This window comes from Chaetura pelagica, unplaced genomic scaffold (genome assembly GCF_000747805.2).
Source record: "Chaetura pelagica isolate M959 unplaced genomic scaffold, ChaPel_1.0 scaffold69, whole genome shotgun sequence".
Taxonomy (NCBI): domain Eukaryota; kingdom Metazoa; phylum Chordata; class Aves; order Apodiformes; family Apodidae; genus Chaetura; species Chaetura pelagica.
The window spans coordinates 7,742,507-7,758,365 of NW_009970724.1; positions in this window are offsets into that span (position 1 = coordinate 7,742,507).

Consider the following 15,859-nt stretch of genomic DNA (forward strand, 5'->3'; position numbering starts at 1 on the left):
TGCAGAGAACTTGCTGAGTTGTTTGGTGCAGCCTGCATCCAGTGCAGTAGAACAGAAAGAGTTTCTGAGAGGAAGTAGAGTTACTTTTTCTGCTTCTGTGCTATAATCAGATATGTAATCAGATATGTATCTCATTTACTCTTCCCTCTTCTTCCCCTCTCTGCAGATAAATGAATTTGGTAGTAGGAAGTTCATCATGCTCCACGAAATTAGCACATCTGTAATTTATATGCCTTTTAACTTCTAGTTGTATTTCATAACTGAAGAGCTGAGGGTGCCAGCAAATCCTTTATGGTACCAGAAAGCTGCGGGAGAAGATTGCTTACTTCCTAATTCAGTGTGACCCAAAGAAGTGAGAGAAATAACTCAGGGCTAAGTTGTTTCCTCTGGAGTGTTTTATACTGGAGTGGCCCACAGCAATAAGTGCTTAAATGGCATAAGGGAATAGAGGAAGAGTAGATAACCAGAGACGATATCTTTTTTTAAGAGCATTTTTAAGAATTAAAGAATATGACTTAGAAAATGGGATAACTGAAGCACAATGAGCTAGACAAGAAGCTTTCTCATTAGGGGACAGACTAATGAATGACAAGTTATCAGGCATGAGTTTTACTTAGGAGTGATTTTTTTTCTTCAAACTTTTTTTTGGAGATTCACCAGCCTCTTGCATAATTCCTATAAGCTCAGAAAGAGTCACCTTGTCAATGTGTGACATGGATCTATACTGCTCCAAGTATAGCATGTAATGCACATCTAGCAAAACCATACAGGGCAATTATCTTTCCCTTAGATTATGGATCTCGAAAACAAAGTATTTCTTCAATACTCTCTGTATCTAGAGGTACCATGTAAAATACCTGGAGGAATATTTAGGTCATTACACAAATTCATTTTTCTAAACATAGAGATTTTTCTATAACAATTTTGGAAATGTGCATTAGCACATAGAATCATTGTTCTAGGAAAACTTGATCTGTTGATTTTACTTCCATGGTGGACTCTTCACAGTCTATATCATTTCCACTCCACTTCACTGATGGTGGAAAAGCTTTTTTCATGGTTTATTTAGCAGAAAGTCATTTTGATTAGCAAGATGAGTAATACTTTACAGCTGTTTGCAATTACTGCATCTGTTGTATCAGTGGATTCAAATATTGGAGGCTATATTGACAGAAACGTGAACTGCAATAGAAATGGGTACAAGAGGGGACACACACACACACACATGCACGCTTCATAGATCTAGTCATGTTAAGAGAAATCAAACATCATGTTTGTCTCAAATCTGTGCCACAAACTCAGAGCTGGATTTAATAAATTTCAAAAGCAGAATTTCCCATTTGCAGGTGAAGAGGTTTAGGAGAGGTTTTGTCCCAGACAGCTTGAGGTAAAAGCTGCGCATTAATTCTGCTCTGCTAAAATATGATAAAAGTTTTGCCAGTGACTCCAGAGGAGATACAAACTGGATCCCACATGGGTGGGAAAGCAAAATGAAGTATCTGAGAACATCTGGAGGCTATGTACAGTGTATATACACAAAATTTTATGCCTGAAAGCTTAAAATAACAAATAGATTTTTTTAATGTTTCTGACTTACTCCTCCAAATGCACAGCTCTCTTTGGTGCTTCATCTTCTGCAGAATGGCTCACTTTATTGCAAAGCTTCTGGTAAATTCTGGCATATACTTTCTCAAGTAAATCACTTTGCCATTCCAGTATTTCACATTAATGGGAGTTTCATGTAGGGGAGAAGCAAGAGAGATCCAGGGAAGCTGGCTGAAATAATACCCCTGTCAAGGTCTACCACAGTGGGGTAAGTCCTTCATTTAGTTGAAAAAGGGAAGATGTGTGTGTCTGGGTCACAGTACGATTTTAAGTAAGATCAATAATTATTACAGAAATTATAGTTTAATGGAAAACTGTTACTCCCATCTCGTGATTTTCTCATGGGCAGCCTAACATTTCTTCCCTCATTTTAATATTTTGATTTATTTGTAAAATCTATTTATACAAGTAATTTTGGTCCATGACTCTTCAACTGGTCTTTGAATGTGAACATCTCAGTGCAGAACCTAAACTTCTTGGATCTGTGAAATCTCTGTGCTCTTAGTGATGTAGATGAGTAGGCGGCCTGGTCTAATAATTTTGGTACCATATTTCAGGATGGATTTCAGAGTCCTGTGGTTTTATCCGTGCTCAGGGCACCCCCAGAAGCCTGCTGACTCAATTGCATGCCTCTATAGCATGGAGTACCTCTAAAGTACTGCTTTCACTGCATCATTCCTTGTGATTTGGTCCTTATCTTCAGACTTCATAGTTATTTGTGTTGTCATTTGATTTAACATCAGTTTCTCTGATTCTGAAGTCTTCAGAGTCACCTGTGATTGCAGGAACAGTATTTCTGCTCCTTTGGATTTTTTTGGTACTTCTTCAATACCAAACAGGGCTGCAGTGCATGTTCTGAATGACATTTTATTTTTAGGGCTAAATAAGAACCATGAGATGGTATTGGAGTTCTGCTGGGGAATGTGAAATTTACCATTGGCTGTGGAGGCTTTGCCCTGGGTGCAGCTGAGGTGTTTCCACAGCAGCACTGGAATCAGCTCTGGGAACAAGCTCTGCTCACCACCCCGAGCCCTGAGAGGCACTGCTGCTGTGCAGCACCCTTTCAGGTCAGCTTCCATCCCTAACTGTCTTCCTTTATCTCCAGATTGCCAGCACTCTCTTTCTTGCCCAATACTATTTGGGCATATAAATGATTAATGTATTTCCTTTAGGGACTCTAGAAAAAGAGGTGTTTATAAGCGTTTTGATTCCCCACTAAAATTGGGTTGGAATGACTTTTCTATGTTGTTGAGCACACATATTGTTTCCATCCTTGGATATGGTAAAAATATTTTTATTTCAGCCTTGCCTTTAGAAAGATTGATGTTGTTTACAGTGCATTCTATGGGTTTGTGTTGTATCAGAGGCCTGAGGTTCATCAGTGAAATTTATGTGATGTATTAGCTTGTCCATTTCTTTAGGTTAGACAGGAATGAACTGGACAAATTTTGATGTATCTCTATACATGAGACATCTTAATGCCACATTTCTTTCATCCATTAAAGATTACTGAAAATAAGCATATGCTTACAGCAAGGATTAACACCAATCCCTCTAAGGGACCTTACTGAAATGTAGTCTTTTTCTTTTTTCTAGAATACTCTTCCCTCATCTCAAGCACCAGCTATAACTTAGAGAGGAATGAGTCTGCATTGTTTACAAAGTGGAAAACTGTATGAGAGTGGTTACTGTAGTTCTCCCAGATACTTTGGGAAATTATTAATGTGTCAGGACTTTGTGTCAGTGTCTCATTGCATATTTACAAATTATGGAGGAAATTTATTCTTGTCACAGAATGAAGCCCAAAGTCACCTGAAGAGATAAACTAATCCATCTTCTTTCCCCCAAACAGGATGAACTCTACTTGTTGTATTCCAGCCTTTATTCTATAGCTGTAATTGCTTGAGTATTTTGAAAGCTACATAACTGAGAGTAGATAGAAAAATTATTATTATTATTATATGTGATTATAAAATGAAATAGAAGTACTGTCTGGGAGAATTAGACTTTTTAATGAACAGAATTGAGAAGAAAAGACTAAATTATGATATTTTATTTAGAGTAGATTGTAATGTGACAAATTATTGTAAAAATCTGGCTGAAAATAAAAGCCTTTTGCAGATATGTATATATATAAAGATCACTGTAGCTGCAAAATTTAGATTCAGGTGCATTTGCAGTCACAAACAGTAGCACCTATGCTGTACTGTTAAAGAGTTTTTTCCAGCTCAGCTTGATGGGCATGTTGATGCAAGTTTTACAAAGAAAATGTAATTCATTCTCGCCAGTGATGGAGGTTTTAACACTTGCTTGAAATAACTGATAATCTGGCACAAGAAAGTTAAAGGATTACTGCACAATATTTCATTTGACTAATAACAAAAGCTGGTCAAAAACCATAAGTATAGTGAAGAAACATAGTTTTAATGAATTTTGCAACAACTGTAATAGTTTGGGTTTTTTTCACTTGTACCATACTATTTTCTATTCTCCACAAAGAAAAACAGGAAATATTACAAGATAACTCATACGTCCTCACTGACACCGCTCACGCATAGGATGGAGGACAGATGGTGAAAAGGATCTGTGTATAACCCAGATGAAGAATCCATTAATGTCATATATTCTTGAGGAAATGTAAATATTGTTCCTGTCCAGGAAAGCCAAAATGCAAGGGAACCTAACCTGCACTCAACACTTCTCCTCTCTGAATCTGATGTTGGACCTGAAGGCTGAGGCCTTAGGAAGGGAGCAGAAAGGGCCTCACACGCGCCCTGTCTAGTTGTGTGCAAAGAGAGGGAACAGACCTCATGCAAGACAAAATTCCCACACACACTACTAAGAAGGAACAGCTCATGTTTAATCTAGATTTTTTTTTTCTCTCTGCTTTCTGCTTTGATCTTTATTTTCTTTCCTGCTGTTCTTGTAGATCTGGATGTCTGTGAAACAGTATTCCAGCTAGTCTGGAATAGTCTGTTGCCTAATTAGTTCAGAAGTTGTGCTCTGAAAATTGTTAACGAAGTTTTATCAGTGTTAGGCAATGTAATTTTTACCATTTTGGAGACAGGGAAGTCACATCTATCTGCTCTGCTTGCTTTTGTGCCATGTTGAACAGCAGCAAGGGCGCACTTTTTTAACTAGGATTATGATACCAGATTATGATAAAAACTGAAACACATCAGAAATCATCAGATTTTGTTGCATAAATATTAAATAGATTATTTTTTTTTTTAATAATCAAACCAGTCACATCTTAAGAGCTTAAAAAGTGACATGTGATTTCAAAGTCCTGAATGTTGATTTAAAAAAAAAAGGGAAAACATTTTTACACTAAGAAGTGGATTGTGTGCCCTCTCCAACATTAATTTTCAATTTTACATGCAAGGCAGATTAATATTTATTTATGACTGGAGTCTGCCTGTGTCATGCAAGTTCTTTGTGCAGTTTTAGGTCATTTATGTAGTTCAATATTTTACGTTCTGTCACACATTCATTCTTTTCATTTCTTGTTTTTGGTTTGTTGTTGGTTTTTTTTCTTACCAGCACATAAGTGAACACTTCTGAGCTGCACACCACAGGGGATATACAATTCCAAAAAGGGCAGAGACAGATGGAAAAGTGGAGTTTCAACCTTTACAGATGAGAATGTGTGTCCATTTAATAATAATAAAAAAAGCCCAGCTCAAAAATATTTTCAGAAAATTGAACTCCAAACAATAACTTGCAGGAACTATGGGGCAGCAGAGAATTATTCTATGACCAGCAACAAAAGCAATGGCCAAAGGACCTATGCTGCCACTTAGGTTTCTTTGACTTGCTTCTTTATGACAAAATAAATGACTGCTTAATGGTAAAAAAATTATGAACTTGAATAAAACAGTTAAAAGGGCAAAAGGAAACAAGAGGGGGAAAAGAATGGCTAGGGATATTAGGAAAGCTAACTGTCTCTTCCTCTGGAAAGATGTTTGGACAAATAAATATGACATTTCTACTGTCTTATTTGCCCATTTGCATTTCTCCCCTTCCTTTTCACAGTAAATATATACCTCAAAAGAGATGCTCTGCCCTTGGTGTCTATTCTCTTCTCATCCTGGGGATGGCTGTGGGTGAGGCTGTATTGTACCTGCCTCCAACAATTAAAATAGCATTGGCTTGAACTGAATTTGTTAGCTTAGAACATGAGAAAGAAGTGTGAGTGGAAGAAAGGAGTCGCTTTTCTCTCTGATGGCCTCTTCACTGTTGCCTCATCCTGCTTTCTCCATTCCCAGTGGCATGAAAGACTCATCCAGCCACAGTGACCTCCACTGACAGACTGCAGTGGTTTTCGCACTGTCAGGGAGTTTTTCAAAGCGGTGGCCTTCCGGACACATGGTCCTACTTCAAAAGATGCAGAATGCTCACTGCCATCAGCCTGTAGAAGCAGAGTCAACACTGGAGCCCCGGTGTTTTCTGGGGCTTGACTGTGTCATGTGAGTGGGTTTGCTGGCCAGGGGCTTCTGATGTTGCTTCTAGAGAGAGCTGTAGAGATGACAGAGCTTGTGGGATAATCAGCCCTGGCCTAAGCACTAAAGCCAGACCTGCAGCAAATTCCTACACGAGTGCCCACGGCAGGTGAGGCACTTATGATTCCATGTGTGAGTACAGCCTTGAGTCAATACTGGTGTGCGTGTGCCAGGATGCTGTAAGCCCAGAAAGTTTGTGGAGCAAGTCGAACTTTTTGTGAGTAGAGGAATGTCTGTGGGAATTGCTAGAGCTTTTTTCCTTGTATCCAGATCAACTACTTTGGACTTTTTGAGAATATGTTTCTCAAGGATATGGTGGAAAAGACCTATCCAGAACTGTTTCTTGTTGACAAACGAAAGGCATCTTTGTATTTTTCTCTCCCTTATAACTTCCCGTGTCTCAGTAGATGTTTTCCCTTGCAGCCTCCTGGTAGATTTCCTTTCTCTCACTGAGAACTCTCTCTCTCATCTGAACTCTCCTTATTAATGTAAAATAAAAAAGACATAACTTGCATTACATGCTCACAGGAAGGCCTGAAAATTCTACAAAAATACAAAGTTGGAAAAAATATGGGAAACAAAGAGAAGAATTTAAATTAGTTGCTTAAAAGGTTTGCGAAAGTGTGAAAAGACTTACTTTGGTTGTCCAATATTTGTCATTCATTTAATCAATTAATTTACTTCTCACAGCCAAAACACTGCCATTAAAAAGGCTTACTCAGATGCTTTACGCTGTTCATATTGATTCATTTTCCGTGAAAATATCAATATCTTTGTATAGATCTAGACCTTAAAGTTACTTAATTATTGATTGAGAAACAGTTGCTCAGACTGAACAGGCAGATTTTTGCTGCGTTCAACAATAACAAGAAACCAAGCTTTTGCATGGATAGACATTGTGTAGGACCATCCTTTTTCAATGTATTACTTGTCAGAGGGGAGCAGAAGTCTACCAAAATGACTTCTGTGACCTAGTGTGGTCAACACTTCCCATTTCATTCATCAACTATTGAAAACCAGATTAGAGACCTGTGTACCCTTTTCCAAAATTGTTTCTTGCTGTCACTCTGAAGACAGAATGAACTTTCCTGATGAAAACTGTAATAGTAAATAGTGCATTCAAATCATGTTGCTTTTCTGGCAGCCTCCAAGCACATTTTTTGAGGAATGAGGACTATTATATGTTGAAGTGTAATTGATTTAAACATTTGATGGTTTTGATGACCTGGTTCTACTGAAACAACTGGTGGTGAAATCTTTGTAATTAGGAATTGGAGATGAACAAGGTTGGAGTTTCATCTCACATTCTGTCACTAATGTATTGTTTTTTAGGAAAGCTTGGTGTTTTAACATTAGCTGGAAGAAAAAAAAAAAAAAGAGAAAAAGAAAAAAAATAAGGTAAGTTTTCTAATGGCCATGATTGTAAGTGTGTACCACAAAGCTGAACCCTAAGGTGTCCTTAGGGGACACTGCTGCTATGAATGCAGATGAGATGGTTATGTGCAGATCCTGATCAAACAGATATCATGATAACTAGATATAATGTAAGTCACCCAGTGCCTCTGTATGACTTTCTGAATCTTAGCCTCTTGCATTTCACAGCTATGGGATAAATGAAAGGTTGCAGACACTATGTGTGACATCCAGAGCTGGCTCCTCAGCAAGTCTAGCAAACCTGAATGCTGTCATCTCAAGATCGAGAGGCTGGGGCCAAGGTAGGAGCCCAGCCCTGCATCCCGTAGGAAGCGGAGGAGGGCAAAGAAGGAGCAGACCTGAGCTCTGCCCTCCAGCAGCATTTCCAACTCCACAGAGTTGAGTTTTTTTCTTTGGTGGGAGCAGCAGCACAATCCTGTATATCTAAGTGTCTGCTGGAGGGCAATTGGGTACTGACAAGGAGCAGTTTTAGTGCATGACCATGGGTTTGCCAGTGTGGTGCTACAGGTGGCTGCCATTTCTGTCCATGCCTGCAGGTGAGCTTGTGGCCAGAGCCTTAGAAATACAGAAACAATCATCCTACATCAGCCATGTGCTATCTCTCACCTGGGCAAGAACAGACGTTTCAAAAGAGGTAAGAGATCATAGCACAAACAATACAAAAGAATATGCCCATCATGATCAGAGTGGGAAATAAAAATATCCAATGTACTGAATGTCAGTTTGGGAGTGATTTAAATGTGAATTAGTATGAAGCACTCTGTTTGTTGTGTGTGGTTGTTGGTTTTGTGTGTGTGGTGTTTTGGTTTGGTTTGGTTTTTTATTTTCTAAGTAATTTATAAAAGACCACAATTGATTTACTCAAAACGCACAAACACAGTTAATGGTAATGATGTCACATTTACAAAATACTGTATCTGACGTTAATCAGACTTTACTGTCTGTCTGTCTAGGTATCATTAGAGTGGTTCTCTAGGTGGGATCAACGAGTTTGAAAATGCTTGAAGTTCTACAAGACTTCACTGCATCCAGGACAAAGAGCAATGCAAAGTTGGGCTGGAAGAATGCAGTGATTAGAACTGGATATCAGTTGTCTTGCTGATGACAATGTCAAGGTCAGTCTGTCTGTCAAGATCATCTGAGTCAATTGGTGAACCCAGTCACTGGTAAGTAGAGGCCATATCAACTGTATATATTTTAGATTCTAGATTCTGCAAAAAATAAACCAGGTAATAAATGGAAGGTTCTCAATCTCACATGTAAACAAGAGCTGTCTAGTGTATAACTGGGTCAAATGAAGTCCTGAGCTGATGGTGTTTCCAAAAGGAAAAAACAGCACCATCAACATGGCTTTTGCCTGGATTTTCTGCAGTTTTAGAGTTTTGACAATATCACATTCAGAAACATGACAATATGAATAGAGATAAGAAAGATGTAGTTTAATAATATTTTAAATAATTTGCCCTGCAGTGTATATGAATACTAAAGATAGTAACACATTAAAAAAAAAAAAAAAAAGAATACTATGAGAATAAAACAGATAAATTCTGCTTTTGCATATTCTACATCTCTTTATGAAAACCAGAACATTTAAAAAGGGAAAGTTGGTGAGTTCTGGGGCATATCGTGTCCACAGGACCTGATTTTGAATGAAGTTATGATGTTTGCTGTTCAGTTGTTAAGGCACTAATAAAGAATAAATCCCTCTATGATAAGATAAAGGCATCTCTATAAAAATAGCACGTGATCGAAGTCAGGCCAGGTTACTCTACACTGCAAATCTTCCAAGAAGATAGTAGATCATCCCTTTTTATGTGTAAGGAATGATAATTGGGCTACATTAAGAAAGATTGCCTAATACATATCCAGTCCATATAAGCCTATTTACAGTATATCTTCTGAGCAAATCTTGCATTTCAAATGCCAGAATGAGAAATAGAAATTAGATTTGTGCTTTAATTTGTTTTGGTTTTGTAATGTCGATTTTCTATTGATTTTAATTACATGTCATTGAATTCTGGGTTTCAGATTACTCTCTCTGTTCTATGCATGTGTGAAGGGCGTAAAGCATTCTTTTAGATGGATCATATTCTTCCCTGACTCTGTTCTGTTTTCACTTTGGACTGCACATGCCTCTTTTCCCCATGGAGCTCATATGCAGAATGCTTTGGTACTCTGGCTGTCCTACATTACAAATATGACCTGTACACAGGCATCTACATAGGTTTGGGGCAGATGCAAATGTCTTTGACAGGGCACACAAAGGAGTTTCTTTTTAATCATGACAGGGAGCAACATTCATTTTAATGAAGACTATGCAGTTTATTTTACCCTATACCAGGCATCAAAGAGGAAGTCTTGATGAGCATATAGAGCACAGGAAGTAATTGGTTTTAGAGCAGTGTGAGGAAACTGCCTCAGCAAAATCTTCTCAGTCTTGACAACTTCTTTCTGTTACTGGTGCCTCTAGAGAGTGCATAATTTTCTGTCTTTGCATGCAAGGATGAGAAAAACTGATTGTGGTCTTTAAAAGGAAGAACTAACTGCTAATGCCTGCATTCAATGAACTCTCAGTTACTGAGAGCTTGGAGGTAGATCCAGAGCACAAAGACAACTTCCTCCACAGATTCATTTTTTCCATGATACTGTAGGAGGAGCAGACCTGAGATGAATGGAAAGTTTAAATCAACTTGCATTTTTCAACACTGACCAATTTGACAAAGGTGTTCTCTTTCTAAAAGGAAACTAATTTATAACTCTTATAAAAATTATGCATCTCTACGTAAGTCTTTAACATGGTTATTATTCATTGTTATGATGAAAGGGTTATGGCTAATGTGATGCTTTTTGTCTCAGATATCCTTGTGATTGTTTTGGGTATTTTAAAGCTCATTATTAAAGCTTAGAGGTCCAATAACTGAACTGAGTAAAGTAGCACAGCACTGCCTTCAGTGGACAGAGCCTGATTTACACCAGCTGAGAATCTGATTGTTGCTTTTGAGCTATTGTAATTGCTTAAGTGAAACAGCCAAAGTAATTGGTGCAAACTAATACTACTGATGGAAAAAGGTTCAGTGTTTGTCAATACCAACTATGCTATGGAGAACATAATCAATGAATTAGTCTGTCAATTAATTAGTCTAGGCAGAAAATTACTCCCTGTACCGTTAGTCCATGAAAAGATCAATAAAGTCAAATGTCTAGTTTAATGTTTCTCATGTAATGATTACATTATGAGAAGAGCAATAAAAACAATGTTTATATTGTTGCAATTACAATTTTCAAGTGTTCAATTAACAAAAGGTATCTAGATAGTCCTTTTAGAGAGGTAAGAAGTACAAATGTCAGGATTTTAATGCTGTAAAGTTATTTGTCCCCCTCTCTGTTTAAGCTGTGCCTCCAAATACTGATATTCCTACAAAGAAATTATAGTGTGGTATAATGACTCATGTATGCTGAGCCACCCTTTTGTCATTTCTTCTACTTGAGAAACTGTGGCAAAAACGTCTGGCTTTTAGGCCAAATCCTTCATTTTGGCAGGGACTAGACTGAGCCACCTCTCCGGGATGACTTTGGCAGTTCACAGCCGTTGTTGTGTCAGCATCAGAAACACACTAGGTGGAAAACTGAGAACTCAACCTTTTCCTGTTTTAATTGGCTGTAGTCTTATTATTTCTGCCAAGGGTGGCCTGGTCACCCACACTTTGAATTTTGCATATTTATAATTGACTTTATGGCAAAAATAAGCAAATGCATCTTCTGTTACAATCTGGTAAAGCCCCTAATTATGAAGCCTTTAAAGTCTGGCTGTTTGCCCTGTGATATGAAAGAGAAGTAGCCATTCTTGCTTCTGTGCACACACACGTGGTGGTCATGAATTTTAAAAATATGCATTGCACTATATTTGAATATCACCTGTATAAAATGCAAGAAGTAAAAATCCTGTGGAAAATGAAGTCACTGGCAATTAGTCAGCTTTGGAGGCTGATGAAAGCAGATTTTGCAAAGAAGGATAAAAAAAAGTCCAGATTACCTGACAACAAGATTTTACTGAAAGGAAAAAAATATTGCCATAATCCTGTGATAATCTGCTGTAATGAATACTAAATATCAATATAAAGGTATCTACAGTCAGTGAATAATTACTGCTTTAAGATGATCTATGCTTTGATGAATATGTAGATTACTTTTGATGTTGGACATAACCTTTTATGTTTTTCAGTCTCTTTCCAGACTACAATACTATCTTTAAAAGCTTAGTCTTTTGCAGAACAATAAAGTGTTACTTCATGTTTCATATTCCAGTATCAATTTTTCTATTAAAAATAGATTAAATTTTAAGCAACTAGTGATGATATGTTCAATAAGAGCTAGCTGGATGAAAAATTAATGTCTGCAGTCCTCCTGTTTTGCAGGGATTAACTGAACTAGGCAGAAGAAAATTTAAATGTACCTGCTTTTCTCAGTTTCAGCATATTCTACCTAAAACTTGTACTTTGTACTTGCTTTAAGGTATCAAAAAATAACATAATGACTCACCTGATGTAGGGGAAGGTCACTTTCAAGCTGTTTCACAGGGAATCATAGGAGATACTTGTCCACATCCCTTTGTGTCCTCCAGAATGCCTAGTTTTGAAGCAGAGGATCTCACCCATATTGCAACTGTGCTGACAGCACAGCTGTGTTGCCTCTTTGCAGGAGGAGACTGGAGCCTGCAGAACAGCCTCACAGCAGATGAAAGGTTGGCAATAGAGGAAGTACATATATTTAACCTATTTTTCATGTGGACAACCATTCTGGGACAGAGGAGGTAAACATCACATAATCCTCTCTTCCAAAATTCACAACGTAATGCTAATGTCATGTTTCTAAAATACAAACCTGTCTCAAGGATTGACCGAGTCAAAATAAGACAATGAACTTCTCCTACTTACCTGACTCACCTCCCAGGATGGGAGGGCTCTTCCAATCCAGACCTAACAGATTATTGGACTGGTTTCCTGCCAATGAGTATCTGCACATTATGAAAAAGCCTTGAATGGTTTTAGGTAGCCTCAATATTCCACAATAGTTGCTGGAACTTTTTTGGGGCAGGAAAGAATTGGCTTCTTCAGGGAAAAATTTACACGACACTGTCAGCAGGACATTTTTCATGCAGATGTGGAAGATGTGCAGATCTAGGGATCAGTCTCTTGTAATGGTCCTCTCTGAGAGTAGCCAGTATTCATCACTGGCAGATCTTTAATTCACAGTGTTACTAATTCTGATGTGGATTATCTGGATAAACTTGTAGCTAGATATTAAACCCCCTGATTAGGGCATGGCATTTACTTAACAACCGGTATGTTCTAATGCAGCCAAAGATAGATGAAGTGAAGATATAGCTGTATTACTCATTTCTTCAGCTGCTGTTAGGTGACACCAGTCTTCACATGGACACTTCTGGAGACACCAAGATGCATGTCCAAAGATAAGAGGCTATTTTAAAAAATAAATAAATATATATATATAGATCAACAATCAAGTGAGAAAGATATGTTTTTTCAAAGGTGTGAATCAGAGTAAGAAACTAACCAAATATGCTTTTAAAGCCAGTCAGGAAGGCAGGCGGTCTGGCTGCTATTGATGATTGCCCCCCTGCACATCTATTTAGCTTTTCTGGGAAGAGCTGTTAGTGGGTGAAAAGGTACCTTGAGAACTCATGCAGCACATTAACAGAGATCTAGTTTTCTCTATTAATTGTATTTTGCTTGGGTGAGGGACCACTGCATCAAACAGTGGTCTGCTGCTCCACTGGATCTGAGCAATTGCACAGATGGTTGAAGTAGCAGTGCAAAGGAGTTTGGTGTCTTCAGGCTTTTGCATTTAAAGTCAGTTTGTGGTGGCTACAGGTTGGCAGCTATGGGCAGATGTAGGTGCTGCAAACATTGCCATCAGAAAACACTGGCCCAGCTCCTTACCTGGTTCAGGATTCACTGTTGTCACTATAATGAAGTTGCAGTGGAAGAGAAGGATCCCACCAAACATTTATAATAATTTTTCATATTAACATAGCACTCATGTCCAATTTATGGAGAGGGACCAGGTTGTGCTTGGCACTTAGCATGAGACACTGTGCGCCGAGGAGTTTACTCCTATCAGCCAGCACATGGAGGGGACAAGAAATGCATGTAGCTCTGCTGGAACAAGAGAGAGCCTGATAGCCTGAAGTCTTAAGCATGGAACCTCCCTCAGCATTTCTATCATTTTTTATTATTATTTTTTATTTTTTTTTATTTTAGTAGCCAAATGGGAGATTTTTAAGGAGGAATTTGAAGACCAGTGAAATAGCTTTGCTGCTGTTTGCAGAGAACTTTTCTGCTACCTGAGCTACCAGCTGGGAGAAGCCATGGAAGCGCTTGTTTAAAAATACCATAGTGAGTAATAGTGCCATAGGTGGAGTAATTTCCTTGGTCTTTTTGATATTTTATTGGGTGAGGTATGCAGTTGTTGAAATTTAAAAGAGTTTAGAGAGTACAAAAGTCAACAAGCATTGTGCTCTGTTCCTTTCCTTTAAATAATTTGCTTACTCAAGCTAAATATAGGGACAAATGCTTGGTGCTGTTAGCCCATCTCATGTAACATCATTATAAAACAAACCCCATGGACTCTGCAGCCAGGTCCCCACCAGTGGGGAGGCTGCACGTGTTGAGGTCCACCTGGAAGCTGGTGAGGAGGCAGAGCTGCTGCTGTGCAGGTAGCGGCGCTGCTGCCTGTCTGGCTGGGTGGTTACCCAAGTCTGCCCCGGTGGGAGCAGGGGGTGAATGAAGCCTTCCAGATCTCAGATCCAACTGGGAGCAAAGAGGGCTAGTTCATGCCAGCTGATAAGGCTGGCACAATTTTTCTTAGTAGTATTGAGTAACTCCCCAAATGCTGTGAGTGCCAGTAAGTGACTAAAAGTTCTAGTGCTTCTCAGAGTCGCATTTTCCCAATGAACCACCATTGTTGGTTCAGCAAAATGGAGGCTAGAAAAGTCATGAGAATAGGATTTCATCACAGAGCCCCATAATTCTGTGTCTAATCCCCTGGGGCAGCAGTAAGAACAGAGGTGAATAAAAATGGTAAATAGTATTGAGAGGGGAGGAATTTGTCTTTGTAATCTTAGAAGGTTTACATAGAGTGTCATTCTTGACTTTCAACCTGAAGAACATTTGCTTTACATTTGCTTTACATTGGTGCTGGTTTGTATTTTGGACTGAGACATGCATCAGCTCTTTTTCCCACTGTAGTTCTTAAAAAATAACAAGTTCTAAAGCATGTCCAGTTTGCTTCAGCGAGCCAAGCAGTAACACTCACTGTGTTGGACCATGACCATATGTGCATCCAGGGCTGTCTTTTTATTTTCCATTTCCATGTTCTGACAGTGTCACAATGTCTTTGATATAAATGATTTCATTGACTTAATAGTGGAGTGTGTACCACTGAAGTTCGTTATAGCCATGGAGGTCATTTTAAATTAAATTATTTTGCAGAGCCCAACCAGTGCCTTCAACATCCACAGCTATCTGTGTGCTTCAGCTGTTCCACAACCCTCTTTGTGCCCCAGATAGATCTACAGGCTGCTAAGTGGGAGGAGCTTCACGAAGGAGTGCCCACACAGCCCTGCTGAAGGTGAGGATCTTTCTAGGCAGGACAGTTGGTACCTTTCCACTGCTGTGTGCCACTGGAGTTGGTAGAGTTTTCACATATTGTATTTCACCTTTTTCCTTGCTTCAGGATGCCCAGATAAATCAAGGAAGATATAACAGCTGCCACAGAAGAAATCATCATCTAGAGAGGCAAAGAGGTGAGCCCACTCTGTCCTGAGGCTTACATATTCAAAACCTGATGTCTAATCTACTTAATCAGCTAACCTGTTTTCCTGTAAGAAAAAAAGACATTATTTATGTGCTGTTTTTTCATGCATTTCCTGAGTTGAACTCTGTCTACAACTTGAGAGTACTCATTGGGGTCACACGGAAAAGAAATTTCAGGAAACTTCTCCAGCTTTGGTATAAAAATAGTCTGGTTAAAACTGTGTTTAGTGACTCATGCAAAAGAGTCTTGAAGAGTCAGTTAGACATGCACAAACTAACGAACTGCAAAAAAAGGCTTTCCCTCCATTAAATGCCTCTCTGTTATCAATATTCTTAAAAAGTGTAATGATTTCTTATCAGTGCTTGAATGAACCGTAAAACTACCTTTTGAGATATTGACATTTCCACAATTTTGAACACAAGAATGTTCTGCCTTCTATATAGAAGCTGACGGGCCATTGTCTTGCAGTATATTTTATTCCT